This window comes from Balaenoptera physalus, assembly GCF_965194825.1.
Source record: "Balaenoptera physalus genome assembly, chromosome: 11".
Taxonomy (NCBI): domain Eukaryota; kingdom Metazoa; phylum Chordata; class Mammalia; order Artiodactyla; family Balaenopteridae; genus Balaenoptera; species Balaenoptera physalus.
In genome coordinates, this window is record NC_138896.1 from 11,206,536 (window position 1) to 11,228,315 (window position 21,780).

General features: G+C 40.5%; 2 long non-coding RNA genes across 2 annotated transcripts in view; one reads left to right on the forward strand and one right to left on the reverse strand.

Moving 5' to 3' along the window:
* Positions 1–17,836, forward strand: part of LOC309638851 — a 192,258-nt gene extending 174,422 nt beyond the window's left edge. Inside the window, exon 4 of the long non-coding RNA XR_014251344.1 lies at positions 7,244–17,836. This is a non-coding gene — a long non-coding RNA (uncharacterized lncRNA). The remainder of the gene's footprint in view (positions 1–7,243) is intronic.
* LOC309638863 overlaps positions 1–21,780 on the reverse strand; it is a 116,135-nt gene that overhangs the window by 14,420 nt on the left and 79,935 nt on the right. The window contains exon 2 of the long non-coding RNA XR_014251365.1: positions 21,635–21,753. This is a non-coding gene — a long non-coding RNA (uncharacterized lncRNA). The remainder of the gene's footprint in view (positions 1–21,634; positions 21,754–21,780) is intronic.

Here is a 21,780-nt window from a genome sequence, read left to right on the forward strand (position 1 = left end):
AGGAGGATTGGTCACAAATCTGTTTAAGACTTGAAATGTCTTTGTAGCCCTCCTTTACGCAGCAGAAACCTAAGGGTCTATTCTCCAGAGGAGTAACAGAGAAGGTCTCCAGACAGGGGTTACACCAGACACAGTTTGGGGCAGGGGTACCTTAATGAAAGGAGGACTAAATCGGATTGGAGGAAGATTAAGTAAACGTTTCCATACTGACTGCCAAGACCTATGCCCTCTTCCCCCACTCTGCTTATCTCTATCCTTCAGGTAAGAGTTTGGAAAGTCTTTCTCTGGAGAATCCAACTCATCCAAGAGGAAAGACTTAGGAAATTGACAATGAGGGGTCCCCAAAGAAATGGCTGACTCCATAGCATGTAAACCCCACCCATGAGCTCAGAGCCTCCAATGAGCTTTAAAATTAAAAAAAAAAAATTTTATCATTCATTGTAGCTAAATATACATAAGATAAAATTTTATCATATTAACTATTTTCAAGTGTATAGTTCAGTGGCGTTAAGTACATTCACAATGTTAACGCAATCATTACTACCATCCATCTCCAGAACTTTTTCATCACCCCAAAAGGAAATGTACTCATTAAACAATAACTCCTCGTTAACTCCCTCCCCTTAGTCCCTGTAAACTCTGTTCTACTTTCTGTCTCTATGAATTTGACTATTCAGAGTTTCCTTCCTTTCTAGGACTGAATAATATTCCATTGATAGAGCAACACCAGACAAGAAACTATAGAGTTAAGGGAAAGCCTTATGTTAACGCATAGCCTAGAGAGATTCCTCTACCTTCCCAAAGCCAGGATGATTTCTAAAACCTACTTGCACAGCAGCACAGAGAAGCCACCCCAGGTTCTAATCTCTGCAGCAGCAGATGGTTTTGCAAGACCCGACAGTAAAGGAGAGTAACCTTTGTAAACTGCATTCTATACGGTGTATAGATCTGTGCAGAAGCACATTGAGACAGCTAGCTAGGGCGACACAAAGACGGCTGATGCAGGTCCTGGATCCTGAAGTCTGAGTTGTGAACAAACACGTTAGCAAAGAGAGAGAGAACTCCGTGCTCCTGGGAGCACAGCCTTGATCTGGAACAACCACCCTGGCGAGAACCACCACAGAGCACGAACTGGTGTTCAATACAGGAAATGACCACAGTTAGGGCGGCCGTGGTCTGAGGCCCCAGACCAAAGTGGAGATGTTTACACTAGTCCCCCTTTATAAAGGGTTTCTCCTGATCCCTATCAAAAGCGATGAGGTTCACATGAAAAATCTATAACGGCTGCATCTTTATATTAATTGATGTTCTTTTTCACAGGCTCAGTAGTTGTGGTGCACATGCCCAGCTGCTCCGCAGCATGTGGGATCTTCCCAGACCAGGGCTCGAACCCATGTCCCCTGCGTTGGCAGGCGGATTCTTAACCACTGCGCCACCAGGGAAGCCCCTTCGGCAAGCACTTTAAACTCAGTCGCACTTGAGACCTGCTCTCCCCACCCTGGACTGTGCCCTGTGCCTGCAGCTACACAGGGCTGGGGTGTGGGTGGGGATGGAAGTGCGGCATTATAAAACAGATTTGAAGAAATAAATCATGTAAAGTAGATAACCAACAAGGACCTACTTTATAGCACAGGGAACTATACTCAATATTCTGTAATAACCTATAATGCAAAAGAATCTGAAAAAGAGTGTATATATATATATATATATATACACATATATATAACTGAATCACTTTGCTGTACACCTGAAACTACAATAACACAACATTGTAAATCAATTATACTTCAATAAAAAAAGAAATAATCATGGCATAAACTGTTTATCTTGAACCGTTTAAATATAATTTAAACATTAGCAATTTAGTTTAATAATTTCCCTGCAACATAGTTCTGGGAGGATCCTAGAACCAAATTCTTGAAATCTTCTCAGAATCAGAGAACTTAAGTTATGCCAGCAGCAACTCATCTTCCAGAAATATGCCACAATGTTGTTTCTCAAACTCCAGCTGTGCATAAAGATCACTCTGAGAGCTAAGTAAACAGACTTCTGGGCCCTCACCCCAAAAGATTGTGATTCAGTAGATCTGGAGCTGGCACAAAGATCTTCATTTCTAGCAAGTTCCAAGGTGACATTTATGCCGCTAGTCTGAGGATCACGCTTTAAATAGTACTGTTCTACAGCATTAGAAAATATTGTCCAACAAGTTCTCTTCGAGATGTCTTCATACTTTGCCTGATTTTCTATTCCCCCTTTTCCTCTTTTACTTCTTTGCAACCTTCTTGTCTTCTTCCTTTTCCTCTCCCTGCCCTCTAAATATGGATATGCTCCAAGATTAAAACTTTGCTTCTTATCTCCTTGCCTTTCCTTCCATTATAAGTTCAGTAACTACTCATTGAGAATCTACTAATTGTTAAGCCGGCTCTAGGTACCACGTAAGGCAAAACCAGTAAGACCCATGCCCTTTGCTCCCGTATTATCTTCTCTGTGAAAATTTTCTCAGAACTTTCTCACAAACGTGACCGTCTTTTCCTGTGCTTTCCCATAGCTCTTTATTTGTTTCACTCATCTGGCTTTTATTTCATACTTTCTTGGTTGGGAATTCCCTGAAACAGTATCCCAAATCTTGATTGCAAACAGGATCTGCACTGGGCAAAACTCTCTCAACCTCCAATTTTGATTGTGTCACCAATCTGTATTTAATCTTCCATTCAAAACTAAGGTTTAATAACTATATGAGCCTTGTAATTGATCAGAAAATTGTGCCAATCTTTTCAATACAACACCGTCTTATACCAATACAAATATACATTGGAGTTACGCAAAATTTCGATTAATATTTGGAGATGTTGCAAGATAACAGGGAAAGTGAAACAAAATTCCACTTCTAAGCATGTTAGCGCAAGGCAAATATTTGCTGCGTTCACTTTTACCTAATTCGGTTCAATCAACATGTATGGACAAATCACAATATACAAAATGCCGTTCTACTGTACCTGCACGCGTTTTCTTTTCCCCTCTAGCCTGTGTCACGCCTCTTCGATGGGGGTGGGGGTGGGTACATGTAAATTGGCCTTGCTGCCTCCACCCTGTATTGTGGCCACAGTCAATGACAACAGTGCTCATCTCTGTGGATGTGTGTGGTTAAAGAGGATAGAAGTGGGAGCTGGGGAGAATATTTTCACATAACGCTTAGGTAAATATCAGTGGAAACCTCTCTGAGCTATCTCTGTCCTGTCCTCCAGACTTCCTTCTCTGTGATATAAAGTGCTCACATAAGCAGTCAGAGCTGTGATGGAAATCCAAGGCTGACCTGATTTACTAAGTCCTCAAATGTTGACCTCTCCAGGGCAAATAAGTAGAGCAGGAGGGCATTTGGATAAGAAAAATAAAGAGGAGCCATGAGCAAACCAGTAGATCTTTGGAATCAAACAATTTAACATAGAATGAATACCAAGCATTTCCTGGGGAAGGAAGGAAGTGTAATTCTGCCTATCCACTAACCTTAGGACCATATCAAATTTAGACTATCCTCATCCCTTTCGCTTTGTAGTGGAGACATATCACACTCACATTCAACTTACACACACTCAACCACATGTTTGCAGAAAACAACAGCCACAGCAACCATAGTTCTCACACAACATGGCCCCAGATGCAGGCCAACTACTTCATCTGCTGCTCAAGAAACAGAGATGTGTTTTAATAATGGAAACAAAACACCTGGCTATATTGGCTCCACTGCAAGATGGTATATGATATACGCAAAGCATGCATACTGTTCTTCAGGGGTGATTTAGGGGACCTTCTTTTGTGGAAAAACAGCTGATGTCTCAGTGCCCCTGGGGCTTCCATAGGCAGCTGTGGAATTAGGCCAGTGGCTTCAGAGACTGCTCTTCTAGACCACTGGCTGACGAGAGCATGAGGAAGGCTAGGTCTCTATGGAAACCACCTTCCCCTCCCTTTCTATCCTGCACACTCCTCCCTCTTCCCTCCTTTCCATTTCTCCTATCAGAGAACTTTCCTCACTTCACAAGATGGGGCAGTGGAGGTGATGCAGTGAAGGCGTCATTGACAGGGGAAGTTGGTACTGTGCACTTTTGGTGGGAGCTCTCACCCCAGATAAACTGTGTGGACCCCTCAGGGCTCATAAGTCCCAGTGTAATACAATAGCTACTTCCGGCTAAGCATCATCACAGCTTGGTGGTTTCCTAAACATGAGAGACCTTGGGTTGTCCTCACTGTAAATTCAAGCTTGGGACTATTTCTAGGCAGGACACTATTGGAGACTATTTTTATCTATGCCAAACAGTAGCCCTTCTTCTAGCTGAATGATTACCAGGTTTTAAGAGGACAGAAGTTATATTTATTTTTACTGTTGTGCAGAATTATGGAGAAAATGTGTAATTAGAAGAAAAATCCAGATCTCCTGAAAGAAAATGGGCAGCAAGGGGAAAGTGGGAACTCACGGTACCAGGGCAAGCTGCTAATCCATCAGGGGAGCGTTGTGATTGCTCCAGAGGAACGAGGTCACCAGGAAAACCTTTGCTTAGAAACTAAATTAAGAATAAGGTCCCCATTGTTTGTCTTACAGTGGCCAGAGTTCATGAGTGTCTTGCTTTGTCCCCAGGGGCTCTGTTTCTCCACTCTAGGCCAGCTCTGATGAAGAGGAAGCCATATATCTTCTAAGAATATTTCTGTCTTGTGCTTAACTCAGTAACATTAACAGAGGGAAATGAGGTTATGTGAACTTCCCATGGATATTTGGATGGGAGTGACTCAGTTGATACAAAGGATTCCCTGTGAAACACATCCAAATAGAGTTGAGTTGATTCTTGTGATTCCCTTAGGTTTCACCAGCTCAGGAAAGAGGAAAGAATATCCTAAGAGATAGTGACTCCATAACTATATGCAGATGGCCAAAACACATGGTAGGAGATGCTCCCACAAAAATAAAACAGTGTAAAGATCTTCCACTGCAAATGGATTAGATGTGGAATATTTTAATGATAGAGTCATTTCTGATGCAAATAGCTTCCTCATTGTTCCATTTTCCAAATAAAAGGTTATTCTTGTTGGTAGTTAGTGTGTGCTAGTTTCAAAACCTACCTTATCTTTAAAATCTTCCAGAGCAGAAGATTGATAGTAATGAGGAAAATCAACTCTGAGGCAAAATAGTTTAGATTCACTCAGAATTTAGCAAATGTGAAAATTAGTACATTTAAAAAAGAAATCTAGCCATTTAATCCTAGAAACAAACTTCTTACAATCCCGCCCCCCCCCCCCCAAACACACTCTTATTAGATTTCTACTTTTCAGGAAGCGTTCATTATAGTCCATAGAAAATATTCAACCTTAACACAGGGAAAAGCACGTCACTTCCCTCAGCAAGGGATTAGAATAGGATACACGTTCCCATTTTTGGACCTAGGGAAGAATCAGTTTTGGTCTCCTCTCTGAAATATGAGTGAAATTTGAGTCTCTAAGGGGCAAGGTAGAGCCACAGGGGGCACTAAATTGGAGAGAAGACAAATATCTTTGACATTGCTAGGTACGTTCTATCTGCCTTTGGAATCACCTGAGACACAGAATCCTTGACTACCCTTCTTCAGTTCTTATCCAATCTGTTACCATATTTTTTGTATTTATCTCTTTCCTTTAATTTTTTTTTTTAAATTTTATTTATTCATTTATTTTTGGCTGTGTTGGGTCTTCGTTTCTGTGCGAGGGCTTTCTCTAGTTGCGGCGAGCAGGGGCCACCCTTCATCGCGGTGCACGGGCCTCTCACTATCGCGGCCTCTCTTGTTGCGGAGCACAGGCTCCAGACGCGCAGGCTCAGTAGTTGTGGCTCACGGGCCCAGTCGCTCCGCGGCACGCGGGATCCTCCCAGACCAGGGCTCAAACCCGTGTCCCCTGCATTGGCAGGCAGACTCTCAACCACTGCGCCACCAGGGAAGCCCTCCTTTAATTTTTTATTCATCCCTCAGAGTGATGAGCCAATGCCTTTAAAATAGTAGCTATTCAATAAATATTCCACAGACGAATGGATTTTTCTCATTCACTTCTAGGCTTCCAGTGCTTGTTCAGCTCTATCTCTCAACAGGTATCGGTGTGCAGGAAGTTTAGAAATACCACTACGGCAATTACTAAAGGAATTACTTCTCCTGCTTCTTTAACAGCTGGGGCATTATATGCTAGAGTGGGTTACTCAAACCTGAAATTACTTACCATAAAAAAATGTGACTTGGGATCAAATACACATGGGAAGAAAGGAAGACTTTGATTTCTAGATTCACCTCAATATCACAGAAACCATATAGGCATCTTCCTCTTCTTTCACTCTTTCTTTCATGATCAGTGGTCAGTAAATGTGAAAGTAACTAAGGCGCAAAAGGAAGGACAATTCACAAAAAGGCAATTAGAAGTTTTAGACAGAGAAGCATAGCTCTGACACATCTTTCTCGAGAGCGTCTGCTCCCTCCTTTCAGAATGCCACCAGCTTTTGTTTTCATCCATAACTTCTATCACCAGGTCCCGGGTTACTAACATAAATTATGGATAAAGAATTGGTAACAGAAGTTCCATAGCTTCTCTGGATCTGGTAAAATGAAAGGGAACTGTCTTCCTTGATAGAAATGTTCCCACTAACACAAGTAAAGGAACAAAGAAAAAAATTGCCTTGATGCTTGTCCCTCCTTGTACTTCCTACTTCCTCACCTTGAAAACAAACTATTGAGAATGTTCACAGAAGGAAGGTTCTGCTCAGCCTCTGGGAGAATGCAGTATCTAATCTATATTCTGCAATGACTTGAGTTGACAATATCAGCAAATATATTGCACTCAAACAAAATTGTTTCAGGATAGAATAGAAGTGATATCAAGAGATAAGGCTAGGGCACCACACAGTATTCATCTGAGTCCCAATACCTGAAAGTACCAGAGAGCAGAGCGTATTCCAGGCCTGGAAGAAACTAGACTCACTTGATCTACATGTGGTTTTCTACTAGACCAAAATGAGACAGTAGCAAATGTCCAATTACACATTGAATAGACTCCAGAGCATTTCAGAGAAGCTCAAGTATAGTGATGTTGAGGCACCATCATATCAGCTTTGCAAAGTCAGATCCTTTGGATAAGTCAGATCCTGTGTGATATTTACATAACACACACGTGTTCAAAAGCAACTCTGGGGACTTGTCCACAATCTTCTCAAATGTTCCCAATTCTCTGTTTTGTCTCCTAGAACCACTTCGTCCCGTTCAACACATGACAACCCACCAAAGAAGAATCTCATAGCCTTCTTAAGTCTTTCCCTTTTTTCTTGATGAAAGAGTCATTGTCATCATTGAGTCTTCTCTTCTTCCACACAAGATGGTACACAGTATTCGTTGTTCTGGACAAATCATTTTGTAAAGCACTTCACAAGTGTATTCGGATGATGGCTAATATGGGGGTTTTTGAACCATTGGTGAGAGATGAGTTAGGTCTGGTTATCCAGAGACTGCAAGGCTTGTGCCTTTGGCCTTTGCTGTGTGAAGCAGCTGTGCAGCCAGAATGCAGAATGAATCTTTTGGGACCATTGGACCCAGATGTGCTCATGAAACTCATCTAAAAAAATCCTTATAAGGTACAAAAGTGGAGGAAGGAGGCTTGATGGACCCAGCCAAGACCTTAACCCTCAGTGTCGATTGCAAAGACAGTTGCATTAACAGGGGGCAGATGCCTTCTGTTCTATTCTTAGTCTTTCGGGTCAAGCTAAGGTATAGTTCAGGGGTCAACAAGCCAGGGCCCCTCGAGCCAAATATGGCCCGTTTGTCTGTTTTTATATGCCTGAGTCAAGAATGATTTTTACATTTTTAAATTGTCGGGGAAAAAAATCACAAGAAGAATCATATTTTGTAACACATGAAAATGATATCAAATTCACATTTTAGTGTCCATAAGTAGTTTTATTGGAGCAAGATTATACCATACTGATGAAGGCTGCTTTTTCTCTACACAAACAGAGCCGGGTAGTTGCAAGAAACCATATGACCAGCAAAGGAAAAAAAAAAAAAATCCCTTACGAAAAAGTTTACTGACCCCTGATAAAGTTCATTCTTAAATTCAACCTCGTTCCTTAAATAGATGTGTGAGGACTTGCTCAAACGCATGGATTCTTTTTAGAGGATCGTTATGTCACCTATTGCGGAATGAGCCACTAGTTTTTATCAAATAGAAACTGACATGGGACAAGTGACTTGACCAACCTTGACTATTAGTCAGTGAAACACAAATTAAAACCACGAAAAGATACTGTTTCACACCTACCACTTTGTAAAGAAATTTTAAGTCTGATAACATACTGTGTTGTAAAGGGGCAGCGCAATATGTATGGGTACTGCTGGTGGAAATGAAAACTGTCACAACCGTGTTGGAGAGAGCAGCTTGGCAATTCCTAGTAAAATGGAAGATATATTCATAAGACGACCTATGATTCCACTCCCAGGTTTATCCTCTATTCTGAAGAAATTCTAGCACATTCACAAAAGGAAACACATAGAAGGATGTTCTGTGTAGCCTGGTTTATGTGGTTAATGGTTTTCCCCATCCCTTCCAGGAACATGGTAGGTTGTGCTTTCAGCTCCCTTGTGGCTGGGTGGAGCCCTATGGTTAGTTTTGGACATTGGGTTGTGAGCAGAAGTGACACATGTCATGGCTGGAGTGTATATAAGGCCAATGTGAGATGCTTCCAAGTTATAACAATCCATAGAAGCAAAGAAGAAATTATAGTGGAAAATAGATAATACTTCAAGTTAAATAATAGTATTCCATATCAGAACTTATCATTATACTATCAAATACTACATATCAAACCTATAGCCATGCTTAAAATGTAATTTATAGCTTCAAGAGCATGTTAGGAAAGAAGAAAATCTGAAAAAAAATCAATAAACTTTGAATCTTAGTTTGGACTCTACTCCTCAGAAGCAGATCGCAAGCCAATAATTCAAGGGCACACAGTTTACTGGGAATAAATTAGTTTGCCAGGGCTGCCATAACAAAGTACCCCAGACTAGATGCGTTAAACAAGAGAAATTGACTTCTTCACAGTCCTGTAAAATGGAAGTCTGAGATCAAGCTGTTGGTGCAACTGATTTCTTCTGAGGCCTCTCTCCTTGGCTTGTAAACAGCCACCTTCTTCCTGTGTCCTCACATGGCCCTCTCTCTGTGGCTGTCTGTGCCCTGACCGCCTCTTCTGATAAGGACAGCAGTCAGATTGAATTAAGGCCCATCCCAATAACCTCACTTTAACTTAATCACTCATTTAAAGGTCCTATCTCCAAATACAGTCACATTCTGAGGTACTGGGGGTTAAGATTCCAACATGAATTTTGAGGGGAACACAATTCAGCCATAACAGGGAGGGCTGGGAAGGTAGAAACACAAATAGAAAGTGAGACAGAGAAGGGAAGGCAGCCAATAAAGGGTGTATTATTAAGGCAGCCATCACAACAGGTGACTGGAGCTTGATTACCAAGGAATACTCTAAAAAACTATGTAAAATATGCATCAGAATTATCCTGGCCAAAGGACAAGAAGATTGGTCTATTTACAGCCTGACAGCGTTCGGCCTTTGGTTAAAGGTTTCTCCCACGGATGTTAGTTCCCAGGCACTTCTAGCCCGCTATTCCACAAAGAGGGTTCAGGCAGCTCAGTGGCAGCCCTCTGACAAAGAATCAGATGTTGGCCCTTGGAACTCAGGCTGGTGTGCATGAGAATGGCAAGGGGGCATACGGGCAGAGCCCCAACAGTGTCTGCTTAGCAGCCCTCTCCAGAAGTTACAAAAAGAGGAGTAAATGAACCCAAAGAGAATGCGATAATTAAAACAAATTCAAATGTATAAATAGATAAATCTACAAAACTATGGATTGGTTCATTAAAATACTAATAAAATTTTAAAATTACTGTTAAGACTTCCAAAATAAACAATGTGAGGAATTTTAAAACAGGACATCATTACAGTTCCCACAGACATGAGCTCATTAAGAGAAGAAACAGAAATAAAAGAGAGAGCAAGTAGCAATTCCACACCTCAAAAGAATTGGAAACAGGTACTCAAACCTAATACATGTACATGCATGTTCATAGCAGCAATATTCACAAAAGCCAAAAGGTGGAAACAACCCAAATTTCCATCAATGGTTGAATGGACAAGTTGTGATATATCCACACAACAGAATATTATTCAACCATAAAAAGGAATGAAGTACTGATATATGCTATAACATGGATGAACCTTGAAAACATTATGCTAAGGGAAAGAAGCCAGACACGAGAGACCATATACTGTATGATTTCATTTATATGAAATATTCAGAAGAGGTAAATCCGTGGAGACAGAAAGCAAATTGTTGCTTGCAAGGGCCCAGGGGGAGAAGGGAAAGGGGAGTGACTGCTTAATGGGTTGAAGGTTTCCTTTTGGGGTGATAAAAGTATTTTGGAACTTGATAGAAATGTGATTGTACAACCTGTGAAAGTACAAAATAACACTGAATTGATCACTCTGAAATGGTTAAGTTGATATGTGAATTTTACTTCAATAAAAAAATTAAGTGAGGGGTAAGGGGGACAGGGATAAATTGGAATATTGGGACTGACACATACACACTACTATATATAAAACAGATAGCTAATAAGGACCTACTGTATAGCACAGGCAACTCTACTCAATACTCTGTAATGACCTATATGGGAAAAGGATCTAAAAAAGAGTGGATATATGTATATGTATAACAGATTCACTTTGCCGTACACCTGAAACTAACACAACATTGTAAATCAACTATACCCCAATAAAAAATTTTTTTTTAATTTTTAAAAATTAAGAGAGAGTATGAAAAAAGGAGTAGAACTATCTGGTGGTATTTAAGTATGGAGCGCAGACCACATGCCAGATCTACAGTTGCCAAACCCTGACAATTTTTAATATTTTGATGATCTCAGCAAGTATTCCCAGTTGTCCTGTAAGGTGAGGATTACTAACAATATTCATTTTTACAGAGGAGAAGGGAGTTCATGGGAAAGACCTGATCATTTCCCTGTCTTCGTGTCACTTTGTATTTTGCAGAGTTGATCCAGAGTATCTCTCTTGAGAAGCAGAACCCAGAAACATAGATAAGCTTACTTTAAGGCTTGGAGATGTCTCAGCTAAAGGAAGTGGGCCAGGGCAGAGTGAGGTGCTCTGACATTCCAAGTATAGCCCGTGCTTGGTCACTTAGTTAGATAGATTTGTTGCTAGCAACAAGTACTTAGAATGTGTGTCATTTGGCACGTCTTGAGCTGTGAAGTAGATGCAATGCAGGCAAAAAATTGATGATGTTACAGGGAGGGGCTGTGTGGGGTGCTAACTGCCATCTGCAATGCCTGGAGGAGGGGTGGAGAGGAGTGAAGAATCTCTTTCTTTTTAATAGATTTTCAAGATGGGAAAATCATATTGCAATCCCTGAGCATTTGGGAACAACTGTACTTAAGGTAGAAAGTACACCTAACATGAAGCTGGGAAAACTGGACACTCTCTACAAACTCACTTGGCAGATTCCTCGGTGTCAGAAGAAAAGGTCAGAGCATTTCAATTGCCTTACTCCCTCCAGCCACTTATGTGGAGCCCCAAAGAGACAGCAAAAAGCAGAATAGCAAGTACCGATGGCTGTGGGATTTCTAATCACCACACAGGATGACATCTATGATCTCTGGAAAAGTATGCAAAAGATGTTAGATGAGATGGTAGCAGAGAAGTGATTGAAGCCTAAACCACAACGCTATAGGCATGTGGTGAAGCTAATTCTTTGGCTCGGGTTAGAATTTATATTAGAAGGTACATTAGCAAAATCTCTGAGAACGGTATGTTATTCCCTACAATTATACCTGGAGAAGTAGGTTAATATTTAATCTTTATTTTAACTTTACGAAGGAGAAAATTTTATATTACAAATGTTAAAGTGCAAATTAGCATACAATCATAGGTCCAAAAGCTGAAAAGAATTTTGACTAAGTCCTAGAAGAAATCAAACTATTGAAAAAGAAGGGAGAAGAGGAAGAAGGATTAAAGTAAAGTTAAAAGCAGAAAACCTTAGACTGAGAGATTGGTTCAAGATGGTGGAAGAGAAGAACGTGCACTCACTCCCTCTGGCGAGAGCACTGGAATCACAACTAACTGCTTAACAATCATCCACAGGAAGACACTGGAAGTCACCAGAAAAGATACCCCACATCCAAAAACAAAGGAGAAGCCGCAATGAGATGGTAAGAGGGGTGCAATAACAATAAAATCAAATCCCATAACTGCTGGGTGGGTGACTCACAGACTGGAGAACACTTATACCACAGAAGTCTACCCACTGGAGTGAAGGTTCTGAGCCCCACGTCAGGCTTCCCAACCTGGGGGTCTGGCAACGGGAGAGGGAATTCCCAGAGAATCAGACTTTGAAGGCTACTGGGATTTGACTGCAGGACTTCGACAGGACTGGGGGAAACAGAGACCCCACTATTGGAGGGCACACACAAAATAGTGTGTGCATCGGGACCCAGGGGAAGGAGCAGTGACCCCATAGGAGACTGAACCAGACCTACCTACTAGTGTTGGAGGGTCTCCTGCAGAGGCAGGGGGTGGCTGTGGCTCTCCCCAGGGACAAGGACACTGGCAGCAGAAATTCTGTGAAGTACTCCTTGGCGTGAACCCTCCCAGAGTCCACGATTAGACCCACCAAAAAGCCTGTAGCCTCCAGTGCTGGGTCACCTCAGGCCAAACGACCAACAGGGAGGGAACTCAGCCCCACCCATCAGCAGACAAGCAGATTAAAGATTTACTGAGCTCTGCCCACCAGAGCAACACCCAGCTCTACCCACCACCAGTCCATCCCATCAGGAAACTTGCACAAGCCTCTTAGATAGCCTAATCCACCAGAGGGTAGACAGTAGAAGCAAGAAGAACTACAACCCTGTAGCCCATGGAACGAAAACCACATGCACAGAAAGATAGACAAAATGAAAAGGCAGAGGGCTATGTACTAGATGAAGGAACAAGATAAAACCCCAGAAAAACAATTAAATGAAGTGGAGATAGGCAACCTTCCAGACAAAGAATTCAGAATAATGATAGTGAAGATGATCCAGGACCTCAGAAAAAGAATGGAAGCAAAGATCAAGAAGATGCAAGAAATGTTTAACAAAGATCTAGAAGAATTAAAGAACAAACAACTAGAAGCGTTAAAGAACGAACAAACAGAGATGAACAATACAATAACTGAAATGAAAAATACACTAGAAGGAATCAATAGCAGAATAACTAAGGCAGAAGAACGGATAAGTGACCTGGAAGACAAAATGGTGGAATTCACTGCTGCAGAACAGAATAAAGAAAAAAGAGTGAAAAGAAATGAAGACAGACTAAGAGACCTCTGGGACAACATTAAATGCACCAACATTCACATTATAGGGGTCCCAGAAGGAGAAGAGGGAGAGAATGGACCCGAGAAAATATTTGAAGAGATTATAGTCAAAAATTTCCCTCACATGGGAAAGGAAATAGCCACCGAAGTCCAAGAAGTGCAGAGAGTCCCAGACAGGATGAACCCAAGGAGGAACACACTGAGACACATAGTAATCAAATTGACAAACATTAAAGAAAAAGAAAAATTATTTAAAGCAACAAGGGGAAAATGACAAATAACATACAAGGGAACTCCCATAAGGTTAAACAGCTGATTTCTCAGCAGAAACTCTACAAGCCAGAAGGGAGTGGCACAATATATTTAAAGTGATGAAAGGGAAGAGCCTACAACAAAGATTACTCTATCCAGCAAGGATCTCATTCAAATTCGACAGAGAAATCAAAAGCTTTACAGACAAGCAAAAGCTAAGAGAATTCAGCACCACCAAACTAGCTCTACAGCAAATGCTAAAGGAACTTCTCTAAGTGGGAAACACAAGAGAAGAAAAGGACATACAAAAACAAACCCAAAACAATTAAGAAAATGGTCATAGGAACATACATGTTGATAATTACCATAAATGTGAATGGATTAAATGCTCCAACCAAAAGACACAGGCTCACTGAATGGATACAAAAACAAGACCCATATATATGCTGTCTACAAGAGACCCACTTCAGACCTAGGGACAAATACAGACTGAAAGTGAGGGGATGGAAAAAAGATATTTCATGCAAATGGAAATCAAAAGAAAGCTGGAGCAGCAATACTCATATCAGATAAAATAGACTTTAAAATAAAGGATGTTACAAGAGACAAGGAAGGACACTACATAATGATCAAGGGATCAATCCAAGAAGAAAATATAACAATTATAAATATATATGCACCCAACATAGGAGCACCTCAATACATAAGGCAACTGCTAGCAGCTATAAAAGAGGAAATTGACAGTAACAAAATAATAGTGGGGGACTTTAACACCTCACTTACACCAATGGACAGATCATCCAGACAGAAAATTAATACGGAAACAAAAGCTTTAAATGACACAATAGACCAGATAGATTTAATTGATATTTATAGGACATTCCATCTGGAAACAGCAGTTTACACTTTCTTCTCAAGTGCGCATGGAACATTCTCCAGGATAGATCACATCTTGGTTCACAAATCAAGCCTCAGTAAATTTAAGAAAATTGAAATCATATCAAGCATCTTTTCTGACCCCAATGCTATGAGATTAGAAATCAATTACAGGGAAAAAAAACATAAAAAACACAAATACATGGAGGCTAAACAATACATTACTAAATAACCAAGAGATCACTGAAGAAATCAAAGAGGAAATCAAAAAATACCAAGAGACAAATGACAATGAAAACACGATGATCCAAAGCCTACTGGATGCAGCAAAAGCAGTTCTAAGAGGGAAGTTTATAGCAATACAATCCTACCTCAAGAAGCAAGAAAAATCTCAAATAAACAATCTAATCTTACACCTAAAAGGACTAGAGAAAGAAGAACAAACAAAACCCAAAGTTGGTAGGAGGAAGGAATCATAAAGATCAGAGCACAGATAATGAAATAGAAACAAAGAAAACAATAGCAAAGATCAATAAAACTAAAAGCTGGTTCTTTGAGAAGATAAATAAAATTGATAAACCTTTAGCCAGACTCATCAAGAAAAAGAGGGAGAGGACTCAAATCAATAAAATTAGAAATGAAAATGGAGAAGTTACAATGGACACCACAGAAATACAAAGCATCATAAGAGTCTACTACAAGCAACTCTATGCCAATAAAATGGACAACTTGGAAGAAATGGACAAATTCTTAGAAAGGTATAACCTTCCAAGACTGAACCAGGAAGAAATAGAAAACATGAACAGACCAATCACAAGTAATGAAATTGAAACTGTGATTAAAAATCTTCCAACAAACAAAAGTCCAGGATCAGATGGCTTCACAGGTGAATTCTATCAAACATTTAGAGAGGAGGTAACACCCATCCTTCTCAAACGCTTCCAAAAAATTGCAGAGGAAGGAACACTCCCAAACTCATTCTATGAGGCCACCATCACCCTGATACCAAAACCACATAAAAGATACTACAAAAAAAGAAAATTACAAACCAATATCACTGATGAATACAGATGCAAAAATCCTCAACAAAATACTAGCAAACAGAATCCAACAACACATTAAAAGGATCATACACCATGATCAAGTGTGGTTTATCTCAGGGATGCAAGGATTCTTCAATATATGCAAATCAATCAATGTGATACACCATATTAACAAATTGAAGAATAAAAACCATATGATCATCTCAATAGATGCAGAAAAAGCTTTTGACAAAATTCAATATCCATTTATGATATAAAGTCTCCAGAAAGTGGGCATCGACGGAACCTACCTCAACATAATAAAGGCCATATATATACGACAAACCCAAAGCAAATATCATTCTCAATAGTGAAAAATTGAAAGCATCTTCTCTAAGATCAGGAACAAGACAAGGATGTCCACTCTCGCCACTATTAGTAAACATAGTTTTGGAAGTCCTAGCCACGGCAATCAGAGAAGAAAAAGAAATAAAAGGAATACAAGTTGGAAAAGAAGAGTAAAACTGTCACTGTTTGCAGATGACATGATACTATACATAGAGAATCCTAAAGATGCCACCAGAAAACTACTAGAGTTAATCAGTGAATTTGGTAAAGTTGCAAGATACAAAATTAATGCACAGAAATCTCTTGCATTCCTATACACTACAATGAAAGATCAGAAAGAGAAATTAAGGAAACAATCCCATTCACCATTGCAACAAAAAGAATAAAATACCTAGGAATAAACCTACCTAAGGAGGTAAACGACCTGTACACAGAAAACTATACGACACTGATGAAAGAAATCAAAGATGACACAAACAGATGGAGAGATATACCATGTTCTTGGATTGGATTCAATGCAATCACCATTAAATTACCAATGGCATTTTTCACAGAACTAGAACAAAAAAATCTTAAAATTTGTATGGAGACACAAAAGACCCTGAATTGCCAAAGCAATCTTGAGGGAAAAAAGCGGAGCTGCAGGAATCAGACTCCCTGACTTCAGACTATACTACAGAGCTACAGTAATCAAGACAATATGGTACTGGCACAAAAACAGAAATATAGATTAATGGAACAGGATAGATAGCCCAGAGATAAACCCACGCACCTATGGTCAACTAATCTATGACAAAGGAGGCAAGGATATACAATGGAGAAAAGACAGTCTCTTCAATAAGTGGTGCTGGGAAAACTGGACAGCCACATGTAAAAGAATGAAATTAAAACACTCCCTAACACCATACACAAAAATAAACTCAAAAAGCACTAAAGACCTAAATGTAAGGCCGGACACTATAAAACTCTTAGAGGAAAACATAAGAAGAACACTCTTTGACATATATCACAGCAAGATTTTTTTGACCCACCTCTTAGAGTAATGGAGATAAAAACAAAAATAAACAAATGGGACCTAATAAAACTTAAAAGCTTTTGCACAGCAAAGGAAACCATAAACAAGACAAAAAGACAACACTCAGAATGGGAGAAAATATTTGCAAAAGAATCAACTGGCAAAGGATTAATCTCCAAAATATATAAACAGCTCATGCAGCTCAATATTAAAAAACCAAATAACCCAATCAAAAAATGGGCAGAAGACCTAAATAAACATTTCTCCAAAGAACACATACAGATGGCCAAGAGGCCCATGAAAAGCTGCTCAACATCACTAATTATTAGAGAAATGCAAATCAAAACTACAGTGAGGTATCACCTCACATTGGTTAGAATGAGCATCAGCAGAAAATCTACAAACAACAAATGCTGGAGAGGGTATGGAGAAAAGGGAACCCTCTTGCGCTGTTGGTGGGAATGTAAATTGATACAGCCACTATGGAGAACAGTATGGAGGTTACTTAAAAAACTAAAAATAGAACTACCATACGACCCAGCAATGCCACTACTGGGCATAGACCCAGAGAAAACCATAATTCAAAAAGACACCTGCACCCCAATGTTCATTGCAGCACTTTGCCAGGTCATGGAATAGCCGGGTCATGGAAGCAACCTAAATGGTCATCGACAGATGAATGAATAAAGAAGATGTGGTACATATATACAACGGAATATTACTCAGTGATAAAAAGGAACGAAATTGGGTCATTTGCAGAGAAGTGGGTGGACCTAGAGACTGTCCTACAGAGCGAAGTAAGTCAGAAAGAGAAAAACAAATATTGCATATTAATTCATATATGTGGACTCTAGAAAAATGGTACAGAAGAAGCAGTTTGCAAGGCAGAAACAGAGACACAGATGTAGAGAACAAACGTATGGACACCGAGGGGGGGTAAGCGGGGCGGGGCAGCGGGGGTGGTGGGATGAATTGGGAGATTGGGATTGACATACATACACTAATATGTATAAATAAAAAACTAATAACCTGCTGTATAAAAAAAAAAAGATAACAGACTTACACTTTATTTCTTAAACCCTAAAACCCTGTGTTCATCTGGTCATCAAATTGATCAGTGCTTGATCCGTTGATTTAAACTCTGAATTCAAGTCCTTCCTGCCACTTTCCTGCCTTGATTCAATCCTGGGTTATTTCTTTTCTTTTTTGTAAGTATATTTTTTTATTGTGGTAAAATACACATAACATAAAATTTACCATTTTACCTATCTTCAAGTGTACATCTAAGCGGCATTAAGTGTATTAACAATGTTGTATACAACCATCACCACTACTGAGAGTGGAACAGAACTTTAAGGATGAGTTTTCTGAATTGGTTCTGGGAATTGACTCTCTAATCTGATTAGATTTAAAAATGCTAATGATTCTATTTTCAATAATAAAGGCACAAGTAAGTTACATGAAGAAGTGCTCAAAATGCCTATGGTTGCCACTTCTGCTCTACTGCCTTCTCTCTCCTACAAGAAGAGGCTAGGGTCTGGTTTATACATGGTTCTGCACGGTATACAGGCACCACCCCAAAGTGGACAGCTGCAGAACTATAGCCCTTCTTTCTGGAACATCCCTGAAGGACAGCGTGAAGGGAAATCCTCTCAGTGGGCAGAAATTTGAGCAGTGCTCCTGGTTGTTTACTTTTCTTAGAAGGAGAAAAGTCCAGATGTGTGATTATATGATTATATACTGACTCATGGGCTGTGGCCAATAGTTTAACTGGATGGTCAGGGACTTGGAAGGAATATGAAGGGAAAATTAGTGATGAGATTCCAGGAAGAGCTGTGAGGATAGGTGTCTCTGAATGGGCAAAAAAACGCAAAGATATTTGTGTCCCATGTAAATGCTCATCTAAGGGTGACCTCAGCAGAGGAGGATTTTAACAATAGGATATCCTGTTTTATAGACTCCAGTTGGCCTTTTTCTCCAATTACCACTGTCATCACCACAGTGGGCTCATGAACAAAGTGGTCATGGTGGTAGGGATTGAGGTCATGCCTGGGCTCAACAGCAAGGACTTGCACTCACTAAGGCTTACCTGGCTACCGCCATTGCTGAGCATCCAATCTGCCTAAGGCAGAGATCAACATGGAATCTTCCATATGGCACCACTACCTGTGATCAGCCAGCTACCTGGTGGCAGGTACATTGATTTCATTGGATCACTTTCATCATGAAAGGAGCAGCATTTTGTTCTTAATATAGTAGAAATTCAGGATACAGACTTGCCTTCCCTACATGCAATATTTCTGCCAAAACTACCATATGTGGACTTACAGAACGCCTTATCCACTGTCGTGGTATTCCACATGGCAGTGGTTCTAATCAGGAAGATCACTGCACAGTAAATGAAGTGCACAGTGGGCTCATGCTCAAGGAATTCATTCGTCTGACCATATTCTCCACTACCCTGAAGCAGCTGGCTTGACAGAGTGGTGTCATGGCCTTTGAAAACTCAGTTACAGCACCATATAAGTGGCAATACCTTGCAGGGCTGGGACAAGGTTCTCCAGAAGGCCGTGTATGCTTTGAATCAGTGTCTAATATTTGATACTGTTTCTCCCACAGCCAGGACTCATGGGTACAGGAATCAAGGAGTGGAATTGGAAGTGGCACCACTCACCATTACCCCTAGTGCCCAACTAGCAAAATTTTTGCATCTTATTTCCTCAACCGTACACCCTGTTGGCCTAGAGGTCTTAGTTCCAAAGGGAGGAATGCTTCTCAGGAGATACACAAGGATTCTGTTGAACTGAAAGTGAAGTCTGTTGCCTGGCCCCTCTGGACTCTTCACACCTCTGAATCAACAGGCAAAGAAAGGAGTCTTTTAGTATTACCAGGCCCTTGGATTAGGGTCAATGAAAAACTACAACAACCCAACCCAAGAAGGATTACTAATGGCCCAGATTCTGGCATGATGGTTTGGGTCACTCTACCAGGTAAAGAACCACAACAAGCTGAGGTACTTACTGAAGGCCAAAGAAATACAGAATGGGTAGTGGAAGAAGGTAGTTTTAAATACCAGCTACGACCACATGACCAGTTACATAAACTAGGGGTAACAGACCCAGGAGACTGAAACCTGGATCCCAAAGGACAGTTTTGAGCGGCTGAATCAACCAGCTCTGCTGTCTGCCCTACCTCCGGACTTCTTATTAAGTGAAAGAAATAACCTTATTGCTTAGGTCAAGGTTTACTTATACTTTAAGCCAAAATTATCCCAACTGATACAGTCTGGGGGAGTTAGCAATACTGTTTCTGTTATGAGGGCCCCAAAGTCCAGGCCATGGGCTGATTTCCAAAGTAGGAGTGAAAGACATCCTTACACTATCACAACCCCACGAATACCTCTCTTCCCTTCCAGACTCCTGAAATTCCTTTACTAGATGACAAAAATTATTTTTCCATAATTGACTATCAACCGGCTGACAAAGGAAAATAGTAGTAGAAAAAAATGCCTGGGAAAATGGTCAGTCTAAAAACTAATAAAGCATGCAGATTTAAACAAGACACACTTTACACTATCAAATCGATTTTAAAAGATCCTCACATTCAAATTGCTGGCCAGGTTGTGCTAACGTTTTTGAAAACAAGAAAAATGAATCAACTTCTCTGGTAAGTATCAGTCTGCTTGGGTTGCTGTAAAAAAATGCCATAGACTGCATGGCTTGGACAACAGACATTTATTTCTCACAGTTCTGGAGGCTGGAAAATCCAAAATAAAGGTGCTGACAGATTTGGTTCCTGGTGAAAGCTCTCTTCCTGGCTTATAGATGCCCGCCTTCTTGCTGTGTCCTCACATGGCCTTTCCTGGATACATGCACATGGAGGGAGTGAGCTCTCTCTATCTTCCTCTCCTTATAGGGGTATGAATCCCACCGTAAGGGTCCCACCCTCATGACCTCATCTAAACCTAATTACTTCTCAAAGGCCCCACCTCCAATTAGCATCATATTGGGGATGAGGGCTTCAAAATATGAATTTTGGGGGGACACAAATATTCAGGTCATAACAATAAGCAATGTTAAGTCCTTATTAAAAACCATAAAAAGGCTCACACCTTGGTCAATGCCCTCCAGCCAATGACCACAAGGAACACACAGCACACCTGTATTTGACCAAGTTGGGTTTAATGCTTGTGGGGAACCACGGGGAAGCTTGGTGAGAGTCTCAGACAGGACTTATGCTAGGATTTTGGCTAATGTTAGATGTTTTGGGGGTGGATTTAAGGAAGTGGAGGTTTTCTCTGGATTGTTTGCTGTCAGGAAGTAAAGGTAATTCTATGAATAAACCTCATCTAGAAAGAGGAAAGAATAGGGTGAGGCTAAAGCTAAAACTGGTAAAGAAGCAGAAATCACTCATATTATCCAGGATAGGAAGATGTTGGGTTATTTTTGTGGTTTGGACAATGTTCATGATTTTTCTGAGCTCAGACATGATTATGGAGCGGCCTGGTCTAATGTTCGTGTTCTGTGAAATTATTTGTGTTCAAACAGGAGAACTATAAGTTCCAGGCCAGCTCCTAGATGCCAAAGGCTGCTTTTCTCTTTACCTTTCAACTCAAACACAGTGTGTATAAGTCAGCTGGGCCTGCCTTAACAAAATGCCCCAGACTGGGTAACTGAACAGAATTTTCTCACAGTTTTGGAGGTTAGAAGTCCAAGATCAAGGTGCTGACAGGGTTGGTTTCCGCTGAGGCCTCTCTCCTTGGTTTGCAGATGGCCAGCTTCTTGCTGTGTCCTCAAATGGCCTTTCTTTTCTGCATGGAGAGAAAGATCTCTGGCAT